Source organism: Malania oleifera, chromosome 6 (genome assembly GCF_029873635.1).
Source record: "Malania oleifera isolate guangnan ecotype guangnan chromosome 6, ASM2987363v1, whole genome shotgun sequence".
Lineage (NCBI taxonomy): Eukaryota > Viridiplantae > Streptophyta > Magnoliopsida > Santalales > Ximeniaceae > Malania > Malania oleifera.
The window spans coordinates 8,318,824-8,336,074 of record NC_080422.1 but is presented as its reverse complement, the minus strand read 5'-3'; the positions used below and the strand labels follow the sequence as shown (position 1 = coordinate 8,336,074).

The following is a 17,251-nucleotide window of genomic DNA, read 5'->3' as shown; positions in this document are numbered from 1 at the left end:
AATGTTGACTTAGATCCAATTACCCTAGATCCAAATACCCATACCGGGATACTCCTAGATCAGACCCAAAATACTTGGTTTAACTTGATTCGTGTCTAGGTTCAGGGGCCTGGGTTTGATCCAATCCACTCCAGCCTAATTTCTAACAGCCTAGTGTCAAATATAAGCCTAGTTCCAACCCAAAATCTAGATACCCTTAAAGCCTAATTGGGCTTTGCTTCAATCTGAGCCCAAGTCCAAAGACCCAATAGAAAACCTGAACCTACTCAACCATGGCCCAAACCCATGCTCTTAGCCCAATTCAACCTTAGCCAGAGCCCAAGTCTCGTGACCCATTAACCAAAACTAGCCCAAACCTACTCCTAATTACCCTAGACCCAATTTACCTGAGCCCAATTGACCTAAACTAGCTAACCCAACCTAACTCTAACCTTCACAAAACCCAAACCATAACCCAAACCAGAGCCATAACTTAACCTAAGTTAGAACTTAGGTCAATCAACCTCGTATCCTTTGTTTGGCTCACAATAAAGTAGGAGAAACCCTTCAGAAATTCAATTCCAATTATTTTTTTTAAAAGAAAGCAAAAACAAATTAGAATGATGAAAAGATATTGAAGATAAAAGAAGAAGGTTTCTCACCTTTGGTAAAATCCAAGCCTTGATGTGAGGCTAAGAGCTTGAAGCTCTTTGCTCTTGTGAGTCTTGTTCCATTTGCAAAAGAAAAAGGGAGAGAGTTAGAGAGAGATCCAAGTGACTCACTCGAAAAAATGAGTAGCTCGGAAGTTATCCCAAGTCTAGGAGTTCTGTCGTGTAATATTCAATCCAAAGGTAAGATCATCTCTTCAGGGAATGCGGTTAACTTCCAAATTTTATGTATTTCCAGTCCAAAATAAAAATTCACCAAACTTAGTTCAGATTCGGGTTCTTGGAGTGTTTGAGATTTTCTTTAACGAATTAAAATAACATGCAATTTAAAGTCTAAATTCTAGCACACACTGAATTAAATAACGAAAACAGAAATCGTGCATTTAAAATTCCGAACCAAACAAGAATTGAAACACGCGTGAACTTTGGGATAAAAACTAAAGGCAATAACCTTCCTACTTAATTAAAACACGCAATTCTGAGAACGAAACCAATTCAAAATTTAAATAACAACTAAATTAAGTGCAATCAAAAACTGAAACAGAAACCCAAGTCTTCAAGAACTAAATCATAAATGGAACACTAAAAAGAACGGACTTTAATAAAACCTGAATTTTAACGCCATAAAAAACACAACCCAAGATTAACTATTAACCAACCTTGAAAAATAATTAAAACACAATTAAAATCTACAAGCTAATTAAATTGGAATTAAAATAAATAGGACCATCAATTCTTAAATCCTAAAGAAATTTTTTTTTTTTAGAGATCAATTCAAACTTTAGCAATGAATAAAAAAAATAAATCAACCAAAAATTAACTCTAACAACAAAATCAAATAAAAAAAGAAGGTAAATAAATAGCTTTTATAATAATAACCCAATAAAAAAAATAAAAAGATTAAAACTTTGATAGGAAAGTTGCTAAATGTTAACAAGAACCATTCAAATATTCAAAAGCATAAATAGAGAGAGAGAGAGAGAGAGAGAGAGAGAGAGAGAGAGAGAGATAGCTGTGGATTTGAAGCTTGGTCGTGGGTGAAAATGCTGTAGCAGCTCTAGGGGACTCATTGGGTTAGCAGTGTAGCAATTGGCAGGGACTCCGCGGCGGGGTAGTCTCCTTTAGCAATAGCAAAGGGCAATTCTTATGGCTTCTTGGCAGCCATGAGTAGCTGATGAAGATGAGCACAGTAGCAACTTGGGCTTGGGCAGGGAGTAGCGACTGGATGCAATAAAAAGAAAGGAATAGGAATAAGAATAGGAAGAAGCAAAAGAAGAAGAAGAAGAAGAAGATGGCAACAGGGGCAGCAGCTGGAGCTGCTAGATTGGCGGCAAGGTAGTAGCTGGTTCAGCACAGCAGCAGTTAGGGAGGAAGGAAGAAGGAGAGGAAGGGAAGAAGAAAGGAAGAAAGGGAAGGAGAAAAAGGAAGAAGGAAAGAGAGTGGCATGGGGGTGCTCAGGTGGTGTTGGGAGAGTAGAAAGAAGAAAGAGTTGCGAGAGAATGGAGATAAAACAAGGGAAGAGAAAGGGAGAGAAGGGAGAAGGGCAGGAGAAGAGGAAGGGAGAGAGTGAAAGAAGGAGAGTAGGGAAGAGAGGGAGCATAGGAGAGAAGAGAGATCAGAGGAGAGAGGCTCGGGTGTTGTAGGAAAGGGAGGAGAAAGGGAAGAAGGAAGAAAGAGAAGGAGAAGGGAAAGAGAGGGGAGACTAAGGGAAAGGAGAAGAGAAAGGGGTAGAGAGGGGCGGCCTCTAATGAAGAGAAAAGAGAGGATTAAATAAAATAGGGGAGTGGGGAGAGAACCCTAGCCCAGCCAAGGTGGATCTGGACCCTGCTGCATGGCCGAGTCACGTCAAGGTAAGATTTTTGTATTTTTTTTTTCTTTCCATCTTTTTTTTTTCCCTACTAGCAAGCCTGAGTTTGACCATCTTAAAGCTTGTATCACTCAGAGCTTAAAACAAAGAAGTTGTAGATAATCTTCTCATCTTTTTCCATAATTTCGAATCGTCTCAATCGGAGCATCAGACAGAAAAATTATGTGTGAATTACAAACTGGTGCCGATTTTAGCTTCTGACAATTTTTCCTGTGAAAAAAAATGTAAAACATTCATAAATTACTCAATAAAATCAAAATATGACAAACATGACACCCCGTTAAAATATTGAAAGCAATTAGGTATTTAATTAAAAATATAAACCCCAATGCATGAATTAAAACACCTAATTACACAATTTAAGTGCGCAATCACCGAGAATAAGCGAGAAAGAGATAATAGAAATCAAAAGAGGGAAGAGATATGTTGACCTTATAGGTCACACCCGGTTTTTGATAATGACAAATACTTAGGTATTTGATGGTTTTCTAATGTTTGTGTAGGCTTAGATGAGCATCTCAAGGAATGACACTTGAAGCAACAAAAAGACCCTAAAGACATGTAATTTGTAATTGTAAATTTAATGTTTGTAATATGGGTCTGTAATAGTAACCTAGGTTGTGGTTTGTGTTTACCTTACGTACACATCATGCGTATTGGATTTATGGTAAGCTCGAAATGACCTCAAAATGACCATAGGGGCTGAATGGCTTTAAGGCACCCTTCGGACCATCTTGACCGATGCCAGATTTTTGGGACTATCTCAAAATGGCCTCAGTAAAACCCTAGTATGAATATAGGTCCCAACACTCACACACATATCATATAATATATATGAGTGTTAAATTTGTGCTTAAATTGAATATTTCTAAGCAACTTGAGGGAGCTCGGGCGACCGAACCCTTGGAGTACAAAACTCCTCGGGGGCCTGAATGTTGACAAGTCAACATGTTGACCAGGCTTTCGGGCGACCGACCTATAAATACACATACCTTCCCCGGGAGCCCAAACCCCTCGAAAGGGACATACCACCAACTCGGGCGACCGAACTGTTTAATTGAAAAATGAGCCCTTGGCGACCAAACTCACAAGTTCGGGCCACCGAATATTTAACTGGGCACCCAAAGTCACGAAACTTTTCTACTGACTTTGATTCGAGCTGCCGATGCATGACACGGGCGACCGAACTTAGTTGAACATCTTTTAAAGTTGTCTCTGCTCAGGCAACCGAACCTAGGTTCAGCCACCCGATCCTTGCCCGGTTAAAATTAGTTTAACCACGGGTAAATAGGGTTATTTCGAGCTAATTGCATTTTAATCATTTGAGACTTTTTTAATTATTCTCATCATATCCCAAACGGTTATATTTTTACCTCTGGTTATAAGTATGACTTCATTTGCAAGATTAGTAAGAGATTAGCACGTAGATTAGCCAAAATATCCTCTCTTTTGAACATACATCTTTTGGCCAAATACTCTCAAATCTCTATTCCTTTAATATATTCTGAGATTGTGTGAACATTTCTAGAGTGCTTAAGATTGCTATAACTTGCTAGAAACTCCCATTTAAGTGATTGATTGCTATATTTCTTTTGGGGAGTTTTAGCTTAGGTTTATCCCGCATATTTGCTCATTATAAATCTTGTGTGGGGATAAACCAAGTAAGCTTAGGTTATTTGCATCTTTGTTGCAAGTGTCCAATAGCTTGATTTTTGGTGTGCAAAAATTCTTTCAAACAAGCAAATATTTTCAAACTATTTTTGTGCATATTACTTTGAAGGAAACTTTCTTAAACTAGTTTGATTATCTGATTCGTATACTTGGAATATTGATGTGCTATTGAAATACCTTGTTTAGATTCCAATATATTGCTTGCATTGAACTCTGTTGAGCATCATACTAAACATATTGTGATTGGGTGTTGATTGCACAAACTAGCATCACTAAGCTTATACTATATCTATGTTATTGATGTGTATGTAAACGTGCGTATTTGGGTACATATCTGCTTTACGTGAAAGCACTATTTCTGTACCATTTATTTGAGCGAATACTGTTGTATTTTCAGGCGTGGCCTGAGGGGGTGGTAATCCAGCCCGATAAGGATTGTGTAGGTTGAGGACCCTGTGTTAATTGATCTAGTTTGTCTAGGTGCCGCTCCACCCGTTAAGTGAGCCTATAGTGGTAATCCTTGTACTTGTTAGACAAGGCGAGGACGTAGGCAATTTGGCTGAACCTCGATAACATTTTGGGTGTCGTCTCCTTTATTACTTTACTGTGCATGCTTAATTAAATTTCCATTGCAGTTTAAATTCCATTGTATATTTGCATTGATTTATGTTACATGCACTAGATTGCCCTTAGGCTTGCGTAATAGTGTTGATTAGTGGATTGACCTAGGTAATAAATTTTGAATACCCAATTCACCCCCCTCTTGGGATTGCACCAAAGCTAACAAAATCTTAAACTAGCTCTATTGTATGTAGCAAGGGCTTTTGGAGGAGACGACAACCATGTAGGCTGAAGAGATCAAGAGAGAAAATAGAGGGAGTAAGTGAAAAAAGATGAGAGAGAAAGAGAGAGAGAGAGAGAGAGTCATGTCATTACAAAAAATCAGGATATTAGTGACGGTTTTGAAACCGTCACTACTAGTGTTTTCATTTAAAAAATTTTTTAAAAAAATAGTTAAGAGTACTAGTGACAGTTTGGGAGAACTGTCACTAATAATGGGGTATTAGTGAAAACCGTCACTACTAGTGTTTTTATTTTAAAATTTTTTTAAAAGAAATAGTTAAGGGTATTAGTGATGGTATTGGATAACCGTCACTAATGATAGGGTATTAGTGACGGTTTTAAAACCATCACTAATAGTGTTTTCATTTAAAAAATTTTAAAAAAGAAATAGTTAATGATTTAGTGACGGTTTGTGAGAACCGTCACTAATAATATGGTATTAGTGACGGTTTTGAAACCGTCACTACTGGTGTTTTAATTTAAAAAATTTTAAAAAAGAAATAGTTAAGTGCATTAGTGACGGTTTTGAAACCGTCACTACTAGTGTTTTTTAAAAAATTTTAAAAAAGAAATAGTTTTGGGTATTAGTGACGGTTTTGGAGAACCGTCACTAATAATAGGGTATTAGTGACGGTTTTGAAACTGTCACTACTACTTCAGACTTTAGTTAACACAAAAAAACCCTAAGGGCCCCTAACCCACGCCGCAGCTCTTACCCTTTCCTCATCTCTGATCTCTCAACTCTCACTCTCTCAAATCACAATCCTCTCCTCTCCCAAGTCGCCTCTCCTCTCCTCTGGTGCACTGCTACATGTCAGACCTGCCAGTGCTGCAAGCTTGTGAAGTGCGAACGATCCCCAGCTCAAGTCGTCGTCTCCTTCAGGCTCCACGGACCACAGCCACAGACATCAGTCATCCCTATTCTAATTGTAAGCAGGATTATCTGGTAGTGACTGCGACAACTGACCTGGCTTACAGTGTGATTTTAGAACATACCCTTGCAGAGAGGGAGCGCAGGTATCTGTAGGACATTTTTTTTCAATGATGCATACTTGATGCAGTTCTAATAGACCTTATCTTACTAATATAATGCTACAACTACACCTTGTTCTATTATGCATGAATTTATGTATTGATAATTATGTGTAACTGTTCTGTTAGGCCGTATTAATTTTTTTCCCAAGTGGCTGAGTAGAGTTGAATACTAGTGATTAGGTGGCCTAGGACGTTATTGTTTATGAATTTGTCAAACTAAAATACTTGTTAGCCATAAAAAATTTGTGAAGCAAATTTTTGGAGGGGCATTTCGAAATAGGAGACAAGAGTATACATAATGGATTTATCTGTGAGGTTCTGATTGTTGCATCAGTCAACAGAATATTAATTCACATAGATAGTGATGATTGATAATGTTGATCTGAGTTGAATGATGGCAATATAAAAGTTAGTCGGAATGGAAATAGAGATCATGATGAGGAAATTGGCTAAGACCATTCGGTCCTATAAAATGAAGGCCAATGAATGCACTTGTAAGGTAGATTGGTTTGTTAGAAGTTGAGGTGCCACATGAGCAAGAGGAAGGATGTAAAATACTTAAATCATGATTGTGAGAAAATATTTGATTGGTAATGATTGCACAATATGATTGGCAAAAAGACTTCATTTAGATGTTCCCAAGTTGTTGAGTTTAAGGCTATCTTGAGTTGGGTTGAGTAGATTTCATTAGATGAGACGGTTGAGGTTGACTATTGGGGGTTGAATGAAACTCACCACTTAACTAAAGGGTGAAGTGGTCAACTAATAAACACCAAGGTGAAGTAGTCCACTGATAAACCCCTTATTAAGCACTTGGTTTTCTTGTGTGGAAAGCCTGCTACTCAGAGCATTATTTTTCTTGTGTAAAAAGCCTACACTGCTCAGAGTGTCGTACTATTGAATTCATCAAACCTGTTATTTGAGATATGTTTCTATATGCATAATGTACCTTCATTGGATTGTGGTTTTTCTATTTGCACAATTTGGTATATCTTGCTTTGTCTAAAGCTCTTACCCTTTCCTCATCTCTGACCTCTCAGCTCTCACTCTCTCAAATCTTAATCCTCTCCTCTCCTCTAGTGCGCTACTACATTTCGGACCTGCCGGTGTAGCGAGCCTGCGAAGTGCGAATGAACCCGAGCTCGATTCATCGTCTCCTCTAGGCTCCACGGACCATAGCCATAGGCATCAGTCATCCCCAGATCCATAGATGACTTGACTCCACACCTCCAGCCTCCAGCTACTCCACGGTAAGATTAAGCTCCCTTAGGCCTCATGGATCAAATTGTGAGCAAATGATGTTTGTGGAATGCAAACTTGTGTGCATGTAATGAATGGAGTTTGGAAGAGCCAAATGGGAATTTAAAAAAAAAAAATTATATTAATTGTTTCTACAGGATTTAGCATCACTGAATAATATTGATCTTGAATTTATGTTTAATATGTGTGTGTGTGTGTGTGTGTGTGTAAACTTAATTTTTATTGTTCCCTTTATTTTTGTTAGCCCCTAAAAAGAGCTCCATGAAAAATATACATCCTGTGGTAAACTTAAATAGTTTTGATCTTGTAATTAAGTTTAATATATGTGTGTGTGTGTGTGTGTGTGTGTGTGTATTATGATTAACTGTTTCTATGTCATTTGGTGCTGCCTCTTGAAATTACACACACATGATCAATTGCAACTTATTTTCAACAGCAGAACAATATGGTGACTGGTGAAAATCCCAATGATCAGTTTGAAATTTTTATGATCTGTATATGTGTATGTATACATATTTCCAATCTCTTAATTTGCATTTCAATTAAACTTTCCATCATTGATTTGAATTGGAATAATCAGTTTTGTTGTTATCTAATACATTTTATAAGGTTGTGCAATTTTTTTATTTTTTTAATTTGAAACCATGTCAAAATTTTTTTTTAGTGGAAGATCTATAACCACTATTGTACCCATTAATAATCACAAAAAATAAGCATTAGCCATTAGATAAATAGCCCCCATCCAATTCTTCCATATAACACCTGACCCCTTCCTCAAAGGCACTCTATCCAAGAACTCCCAACTAGCTCAATCTCACGCCTTCTCAAAATCAGAAAATCTAATTTGAACACAATGCCCTTTTTCTTTGTACGACGAACATCCTACCACTTCAATGTCTACTAAAAATAGCATACACAATCTGCCTCTCTCCCACAAAAAACACTTTGTGCAAAAGAAATAGTATTACTAAGGAGGAGGTTAGACTTCACGTTCAGAGTCCAGTACTCCAAACTTCAAATCGTGCTGATCGAACTCTGGTACATGTCCAGAATATTAATAGTTTGGAGCTAGAAGTGTTTGAAAAATGGGAGGTAAGATTCAAAAACCCAGGAGCAACTATGGGGGAGATTGGGGGAGTACATAACTTTATTTTTACATTGCATTTATAATTATGTAGTTTTTTCCTTACTTTTAAAGTACATGTAATTTATTTATGTATTTTTATCTAAAAATTGAAATTCTCAAAAGGTGTACACCTTAATGCCATAAGGCTTATGCCTTGCCTACTTATCACAGGCTCCTTATCCAAAATTAATTATTGTCATTTCATATGTGCATCGAAGCTTAGACCTGTTCAAGAATGGTTATTATACATTCATGCCTCATCCTACATGTGGGACAAATCAATTGTTAAAATTCAATCGATTATTAGTTATATTATGTAGACTAATAATCAATTGAACATCTTGATGATTTGTTTCATTTACGATTAATGATGTTTGTATTTCAACCATTATTGAATTGTTCAATATGGACAGTTTAGGAAGTTGTATTTAGATTCTTGTCATCATTCACGCTTTCGTCATTGTCATTATATTTTTCGATCGCGTCTCTACTTGTGTTCTCTGGGTGCATAGTGGGGTGTGGTGAAAATTTGTTAGTGATGGAAAACTAGCAGATGATGTGCACTTCCCCCATCTCGTGTACTTGGAGAGCCATAGGGAGATGCTGCTGAAATTTATAATGACTACGACGAAGGAATTTGAGCAATTGATCACAATGTAATTGCAACATTCCTAAATGGGATAGGTTCCGTACCCTTTAGATGGAAGGTGGTTGATTATAGGATTCACAATGCATGCGTCATAAACATTCTGACAATGTAATCAACAACATTTACTTGAACAAGTTATAGGGAATTAATGAACATGGATAAGAGTTGGATGAATGCTCGGGGTAGGTTTTTTCCAAAATACGTGAAAGGGGCACATGATTTAATAGAGTTCGCTTTTCCTCGCGTTGACGGTGCTAGTAGAATAAGGTGTCCTTGCAAGAAATGCCAAAACATAACATTCAAACACATTGATCTGGTCTATTCACATTTATTAGACTTTGGAATAGAGAAAAGGTACACAAGATGGGTGTTCCACGGTGAAGATTATGCAGTTCAGAGCGACGATGATGACAATGAAGATGACGGGGCAAATATGGTAGGTGGTGATACATGTTCGGAAGGGTTAATCGAAATGTTAAGTGACTTACAAATGGGGATTGCAGTGGACACGGAAGACGACGTATGTCGCGTACTGGTGATGAATCTACTTCAGTAGGTACCATACCTTCCAATTCTAGTACGTTAAATCGATTTGGTAAACCATTTTATAATCTTGTGAGAGATGCATGGGTGCCCCTATATCCAAACTGTACAAAGTTCTCAAAATTAGAGTTCCTGATAAAGTTGCTTTATGCAAAGACAATGCATGGGTTATCTCAAAGCGCATTCAACATGTATTTAAACCTCATTAGGGCAACACTGCCTGATGGTGAAACACTTCCAAAGTCCTTTTATGAAGCAAAGACATATATGCTCAAATTGGGTCTCGGTTACACTACAATACATGCGTATATATATGATTGTGCACTCTTTTATGGTGAACATGAAAATGCGAATGAGTGTCCAGAATGTGGTGAACTGAGGTATACAACTAATCAGAAGAAGGGTAAAAAGATCCCCCAAAAATTTTTGCGATATTGTCCATTAATCCCACCACTGCAACGATTGTATATGTGCAAAAATACTGCTACAGATATAAGATGACATAAAAAGAAACGTCTTCAAGACGGAAACATCCTTAGCCATCTAGCGGATTCCGAAGTTTGGGTCGAGTTTGATAAAATGCATCCGTGGTTTGCTAGTGATCCTCGCAACATCAAACTTGGCCTTGCTTCAGATGGGTTCAATCCTTTCGGTAACATGAACAACCCGTATAGCCTGTGGCCAGTTATGATGATGCCATACAATATGCCGCCATGGCGATGTATAAAAGAACCCTTCATTTATATGTCTCTGCTTATTTCTGGACCGAGGGCACTTGGTAATGATATTGATGTTTACTTAAGGCCATTAATTGATGAGTTGAAAGAACTATGGGAAAAAGGAGTGGAGACATTTGATGTGGAAATTGGGACAACATTTCGGATGCATGCTATACTTTTGTGGACAATTAATGATTTCCCTACCTATGACAATCTGTTGGGCTGGAGCACAAAAGGTTTCTAAGCATGCCATTGTGTAATAAGGATGTTGGGTCCTTATCCTTAAAGCGTGGACGCAAGTTATGTTTTATGTGTCATTGTCGTTTTTTACGACCTGGACATCCTTGGAGGACTCGTGGTGTCAGAAGCTTTAATGGAAAACCTGAACGAAGGTTGCAACCAAACCAACTAAGTGGGGAAGAGATATTAAACCAGTTCAGATTGATCGGAGGTATGAAATTTGGGAAATCACCTAGCAGTAGAAAAAGGAAACGCGTTGAGTCGGAGTTAAATTAGACAAAGAGAAGCATCTTCTTTGAGTTGTCATATTGGAATGATCTTCCACTACGCCACAACCTGTATGTCATGCACATCGAGAAGAACATTTGTGAGAATGTCATTTGTACATTGCTGGATATAAATGGGAAGACAAAGGACAATGCAAATGCTCGTCGGGATATGGAAGATATGGGAATACGGTCTGAGTTGCATCTGATTCGTGATGGGGACAAACTTCTCATACCATCAACCTGTTACACATTTTCGAAAGATGAACAGAATAATTTCTTCAAATGGTTGAAATCAGTGAAGTTCCCTAATGGATATGCATCGAACATATCTCGATGCATAAGCATGAAGGAAGGGAAGATGTTAGGAATGAAAAGTCATGACTGTCACATCCTTTTGCAATGAGTTCTGCCCGTTTTCCTTCGTTGACACTTGACCGAAGTTGTTCGCTCAGTGCTGATTAAATTGGGGATCTTCTTTCGACAATTGTGCTCCAAGAAATTGAGCGTAAACGTACTTAAACGGTTAGCGAAGGACATTGTGATCATACTATACAGGCTGTAGAAAATAATTCCATCAGCATTCTTCGATGTGATGGTCCACCTAGCCATCCATTTACCAATGGAGGCCATAATTGGAGGACCGGTCCAATATCGTTGGATGTATCCTATTGAGAGGTAAATTATAAAGTCCTACAATGTTCTCGTGATTTCCTTGCATTTTTTTTTTTTTTGTGTACAAGTTACTAACTGTGTAAAATGCACATGTTTTTATCCATTTTGAAGGGGTATGTGGGCAATAAGGCATGACCGGAAGGTTCAATCATTGAGGCATACATTGATAGTGAATGTCTTGCATTTTGCTCAACGTATCTGCATGATATTGAAACAAGGTTCACTCGTGCGAAGTGAAATGCAAACGTTCACGCTATTAATGCCGAAGATGAAGATTTACGATTTCATAGATATGAACGACCTACGAAAGGCACATTTTTACGTCCTCAATAATTGTGATGAAATTATTCCTTATATCGAGTATGTGGTTCAAAACTCCTTACTTTGCATTGTATTTACATATGCATATATACTTAGTTGACATTAACATGTACTATTATTGGATATAGCGAACATAAAGCTGAACTTTTGGCTCAAAATCAAAGGAATGTTGAAGAAAGACATAAGAAGGAATTTATCAATGTGTTTGGGTGTCGTGTAAGTAACAACTACTGCCTAAGCTTGCTACAATGTACATTTTCAATATTGACGGTTTACTCATCTAGAGTCCTTTGTAATTAATAGATAAAAGTCATGTATTATAATAAAAAACCAACAGCAAGTAAAGATTTATGCACGTTGGCATATGACCCTGATCAACGAATTAACCGCTACATCGGTTGCATTGTCAACAGCTTATGCTTTAACACGAAGTCCCTCAAACTGCATAGAAGAACCCAAAATTGTGGAGTTGCGGTGCTGGGCACAGAAGGAGATGAGGAAATTAACTATTTTGGTGTGTTGGATGACATTATAGAGCTTCATTATGGAGCCAATAGACTTTTCAACATCTTCAAGTGTACGTGGTGGGACATTAGCAATAAAAAGAGTGGGATAAATACGGATGTCTACTTTACTAGTGTCAATTTCAGTAAAACATGGTATCAAAACGACCCTTTTGTGCTTGCGACGTAGGCAGAACAAATGTTATACCTTAAGGACACAAAATTAAAGGGTGAATGGCACGTGGCCCAAAAAATTCCTCCTCGAAGTTTGTATGATATTATAGAAGTCATACATGGGAGAAGAGTGTCAGTGATGATGCTTTCCAAGAAGATCAGCCATCTGATCCCATAGCAACGCAATCTGCTATCAATGTTACCGAGGAAGGAGCCGATCCTATACCATTAAATAGGGTTGGTGCCATGGCAGAACACGTAGGAGCTGCTGACATTAGAATTGAACCCTCTGTACACGTTGACTTCACTGACAGTGATGAAATTGATGGGGAAGATGAAACTATGGTTGAGTACTGCAGTGAGGAGGAAGACACTCTAGAAAGTGGGGATGATACTTATATTAAGGACATATAGGGGGTAAGCGTGTTATGTTGTCACCGTGTATTTGACATGTGAAAATAAGTGAAAAAATATTTACGATGCATCCATCTAATATCCAATCTTCTTATATTTACTTGTGAATTATTTTGCAGACATGACACCAGGAGGTCGTCGTCGCTTACTTCAGTCTAGGCTATCGACGACATCATCCTCGAGTGCGACTGAGCACATTGGGGCTGATGCGGCACCATCTGAGCCCTCGGGACCCCAGCCCGACATGGATCCATCAGTTGGGGATCAAGCCCACGATGAGTTGCCATCCCTATTGAGCAACGTTGGTAAGGTTATGAGTATTTGATTTAGAATAATATATTTACTGTCATTTCACGTGTATGATTATCTTATTGTTCTTTAACTCTTCCTTCAGCATCGACCTCTATGACATAGACGAGTTCAGGCCGTGGTGCAGCGAAGAACATTGTGCTAAAGAAGCACCTGGAGAGGACTAGGCGGCAGCGTATCGACATCCCTCCAAGATTTACGGCCCCGCTTGACGATTGGTGCACAGCTTGGTCATGGGAGCTTGGCATTATATGTCGCCAATATGCTCCAGTCACCTGCTTCACCTGGCCAAATTTGATAGAGGCTCAGCGTTTGGTTCTATATGAGTGCATCTTGGTAAGTAATCCTAAAACATTTCTTTCACTTTTAATATATTACCCAAAAGATTCTCTAACATTCAATATATATTTCATATGCAGGAAGAGTTTGATATGGACATTTTCACCATAGACTATGTCAAAAAGGCGATGAACAAGCAGTTGTGCTCTCGGTTTAAGACCTATTGCAGTAAAATGCGCAACCATTTTAGGGAGATGGGAGATGAGGTAGAAGTGCAACGATACGATAAGATCTCCTTAGAGGATTGGTAGGTGGTGTGTCGCCATTTTCGCAACCCTAACTATCAGGTGATGTGTTTCTATTAATTACAATAACTACTTTTTCCTATTTATGTGAATAGTAAGAAGTCATTAAATCTATTTTGTAGGCTATCTGTGAAAAAAATGCAGCAGATCACAGCAAACTAGATACGACGCATTGTGGTGGCTCGAAATTGTTCATTAATCATCGAAAGGCAATTGCTATGAAACTATTTGACCATTACCTAACAAGTGTTATTTATATTGACATCGCTGAATTCATATTAATGAACTTTTATATGATAATGTAGCGTGATCCCGTCACTGGCGACCTGGAGTCGAGGTCGGATCTATTTCAGAGAACACATAAGAGGACATCGGGGGAGTGGTGCCAGGTTGCGCAAATGAAACATATAATTCAAGCAGATTATTTAGTTCATTATCTTATTCAAAACGTCAGTTGTATTCTAATTTCTTCATTTTCATCATTTTCATGACTGAAAATAGGCAAAGATGCTTGAGCTGAGGGATGCACCCGTTGCATAGGGCAGTCAGCTGATGACAGATGACGAGATCTACACACAGGTGCTTGGGCAACGATCGGGTGGCTGGTTGAATGGTCTTGGGAGTGGATACGTCGCCCCAACATCATCATCTTCTTTCAGTGCGGCGTCTCATGCTGAGATTGACCAAGAGTGTCGAGCCACTGAGGCTCGAGAGGAGGCGATGGTTATTCGGATGCAAATGGTGGAAGCAGAGAACCAAGAATTGAAAGAAAAGATGTCGAACTGGGAAGCGGAGATGCAAGCCATGAAGAATTGGAAAGTGCAGATCGAACAAATGATGCGCCAATCCCATCCAGATGATGTTGGTGACTCCTCTCATTAGAAGGTATGTAAAAGCTAGTGACAATGAATTGAAATAGAAAATGCAGGAGGATTTCAATTAGAATAAATACTTCATCCTTTTTTTTTTACTTTCAAAATACATTAATAGATATTTAATAATTATTGGTATAATGTTATGGTCTCCTTGTCTAATCAATGACCTCATTAGAGTGACTTTCACCTTTGATCATGATCCACATATGATAGCATCTCTAGGGTAGTTTTGTTACCAAATGTAATAGTCTCAAGCCATATTTTGATGAGTTATTATCAATTTTAGTCCCCAATCTCACAATTTTTTCCTTTAAAAGGTATCTCACAAAATTGTAGCGTGAACTGAACTCTCAAGTACACATTCAATATAGAACTATGATATGGTAGATAGATCAAACGGATATGTAGAGAATGGTCCTCTGCATCTCTGCAAAATGAGACAATCCTTGGCCTCTCCTAAAGAAGATAAATTATTAAATTAGGCTTCCTAACCTTCTAAAAGAGGTGGATAATTATGGAAGAATGGTAGGTATAAATTTGGGATCTTCAACCCGCTTATGTACAAGATGTCCTATGTAAAAGCTACTATTCCCAAAATTTGAGAATATCTATTTCTTTCTTATTACATGTTAAATAAAATAATTAAAAATATACCAGGAATAACTATTCCCTTAATTTCCAAAATTTAACTAATTTTCCATCTAATTTGAAGGAATAACTATTCCCTCAAACCAAGCAAACCATAAGAATATTATTATCATAGGAATACTCCTACAATACCGAATACCCACAATTTTAAGTTAACAGGTAGGATCCAATAGTATATTTATGGAATTCAAGAGAGGATGGAAGTAATACAAAATTAATACAAGGATAGAAAATTAAGTCAGAGAGGAAGTACATGAAAACTATCAAATTCACAACAGTAAAGTATTCATTTCATAACAATGTTCCTTAATTAGCAAACTACTAAAAAAGTTAACAAATAGCAAACAGTTCATCAATCCAGCTTAAAAAGCATGCACATCCAAACAAACTGCAGCAAGCACGGAAAGAACCCCAGGATAGGTCCTAGCCTGTCTAAGAGCCTCTTGTAGATTCGCCTGAAGCATGAAGAACAAACTAAACCTCATATAAACATCCCCAACTCAGGCCTACTGTATATGTTGCTCGCCTCATCCTCCAGCACAGGATAAGCAACCACCAGTGCATCTTGAGCTCCAATATACAGTGAGTTATAAATCTTCCAGTAAACTTCCCTAACCTTTCTTGTAGGATGGAAGAGCCCCTGCAGACAATAGTTCAGGACTGCAACTACACCCAAGGCAACCCTCATCCCTTCTATGGCTTCCATGACAGCATTAATAACATGCGGAGAAGTCTTAAATATGTTTGGCCATACATAATTTAGCAAGGGTACTATAGCATCCTCACAACCTAAACCAGCCACTCCCAAAGCCATGTGCTTAATAGCAAATGCAGCAGTTCGCCTATGTACCAAATCTCTATCCATGAGAGCATCCTCAAGTAGTGGAGTGAATGCATAAATATAATCTTTACCTATTTCACCAATGTACTCAAAAAGAAAAGAGAGTGATTTTGAAACACCATTCTGCACATTGAGTTCTGGTACACGATACTCATTCATAATGTTGGTAGTACTGTAAAAGGAGAACATGTTTCTGCAACTACTGCAATTGCCACAGTAGTACACACGCGGTTCTGACGCTCCTGCACTTTGAGATTGTTCAATAATGTTGCAAGGGTGTCTTGTGGTCCAATGGCTTTTGCAATGTAGCCAAACGTGTTCACAGTTACTTTCCGGATACCTTTTTATGGGCTTTAAGAATCTCAAGAAGTTAAAAACAAATCCTCATCCATTCTCTTGCTGGGACAAATTCAGCCCCACGGTCAGCAATTCAACCAACAAGATCAATAAAAATTTCCTGCACCTTCTCATGTCGATTCTTCAAGATTGGGGTCAGTCGAGGAAGCAAATCCTGTATCAGAGGAGTCATTTTTGTCATACTAATAACATTGACAAAAGCTTCGAGACCCCCAGTATTGATCCCAAAACTTCCAGATACTCTTCTGCCAGATATTCATACAAGACAACCCCAAGATGACCCATCAGTTGTTCTTCTTGGCACGGTTTCATGACAACAACAATCCTTGAAATAAGATCAGAAGCTTGCGGCCTCACCTTAGCACTCTTGTTATTCAAGCGCCGCTTAATGGTTCCGTAAAGTAGAATTTTATGTAAGAATAAAATGACTTGTGGATTGCTATACTCCTAATTTAGAACCCTATAAGTGTGAGCGTGTTTAGTTATGGTCATGGAAATCGAACCTACAAAGAGAGAAAACTTGGGTTTATAACCATTGGTTGTAGGTTTATTGGATATGTAGAACATAGTGCAACTTATAGGTTCCTAGTACAAGATAACAAAGCATGACATATGCAATCTTTGTGCACAGCAGGTGCAAATCTCAGTACCAAGCATCACAGTTGGCCTGAAGTCCAGCTCAAT

At 38.2% G+C, this 17,251-nt stretch overlaps 1 pseudogene; it reads right to left on the bottom strand.

Moving 5' to 3' along the window:
- Nucleotides 1–15,850: 15,850 nt before the first annotated feature.
- Nucleotides 15,851–16,739, bottom strand: LOC131158441 (uncharacterized; annotated as a pseudogene).
- Between the last annotated feature and the right edge of the window lie 512 nt (nt 16,740–17,251).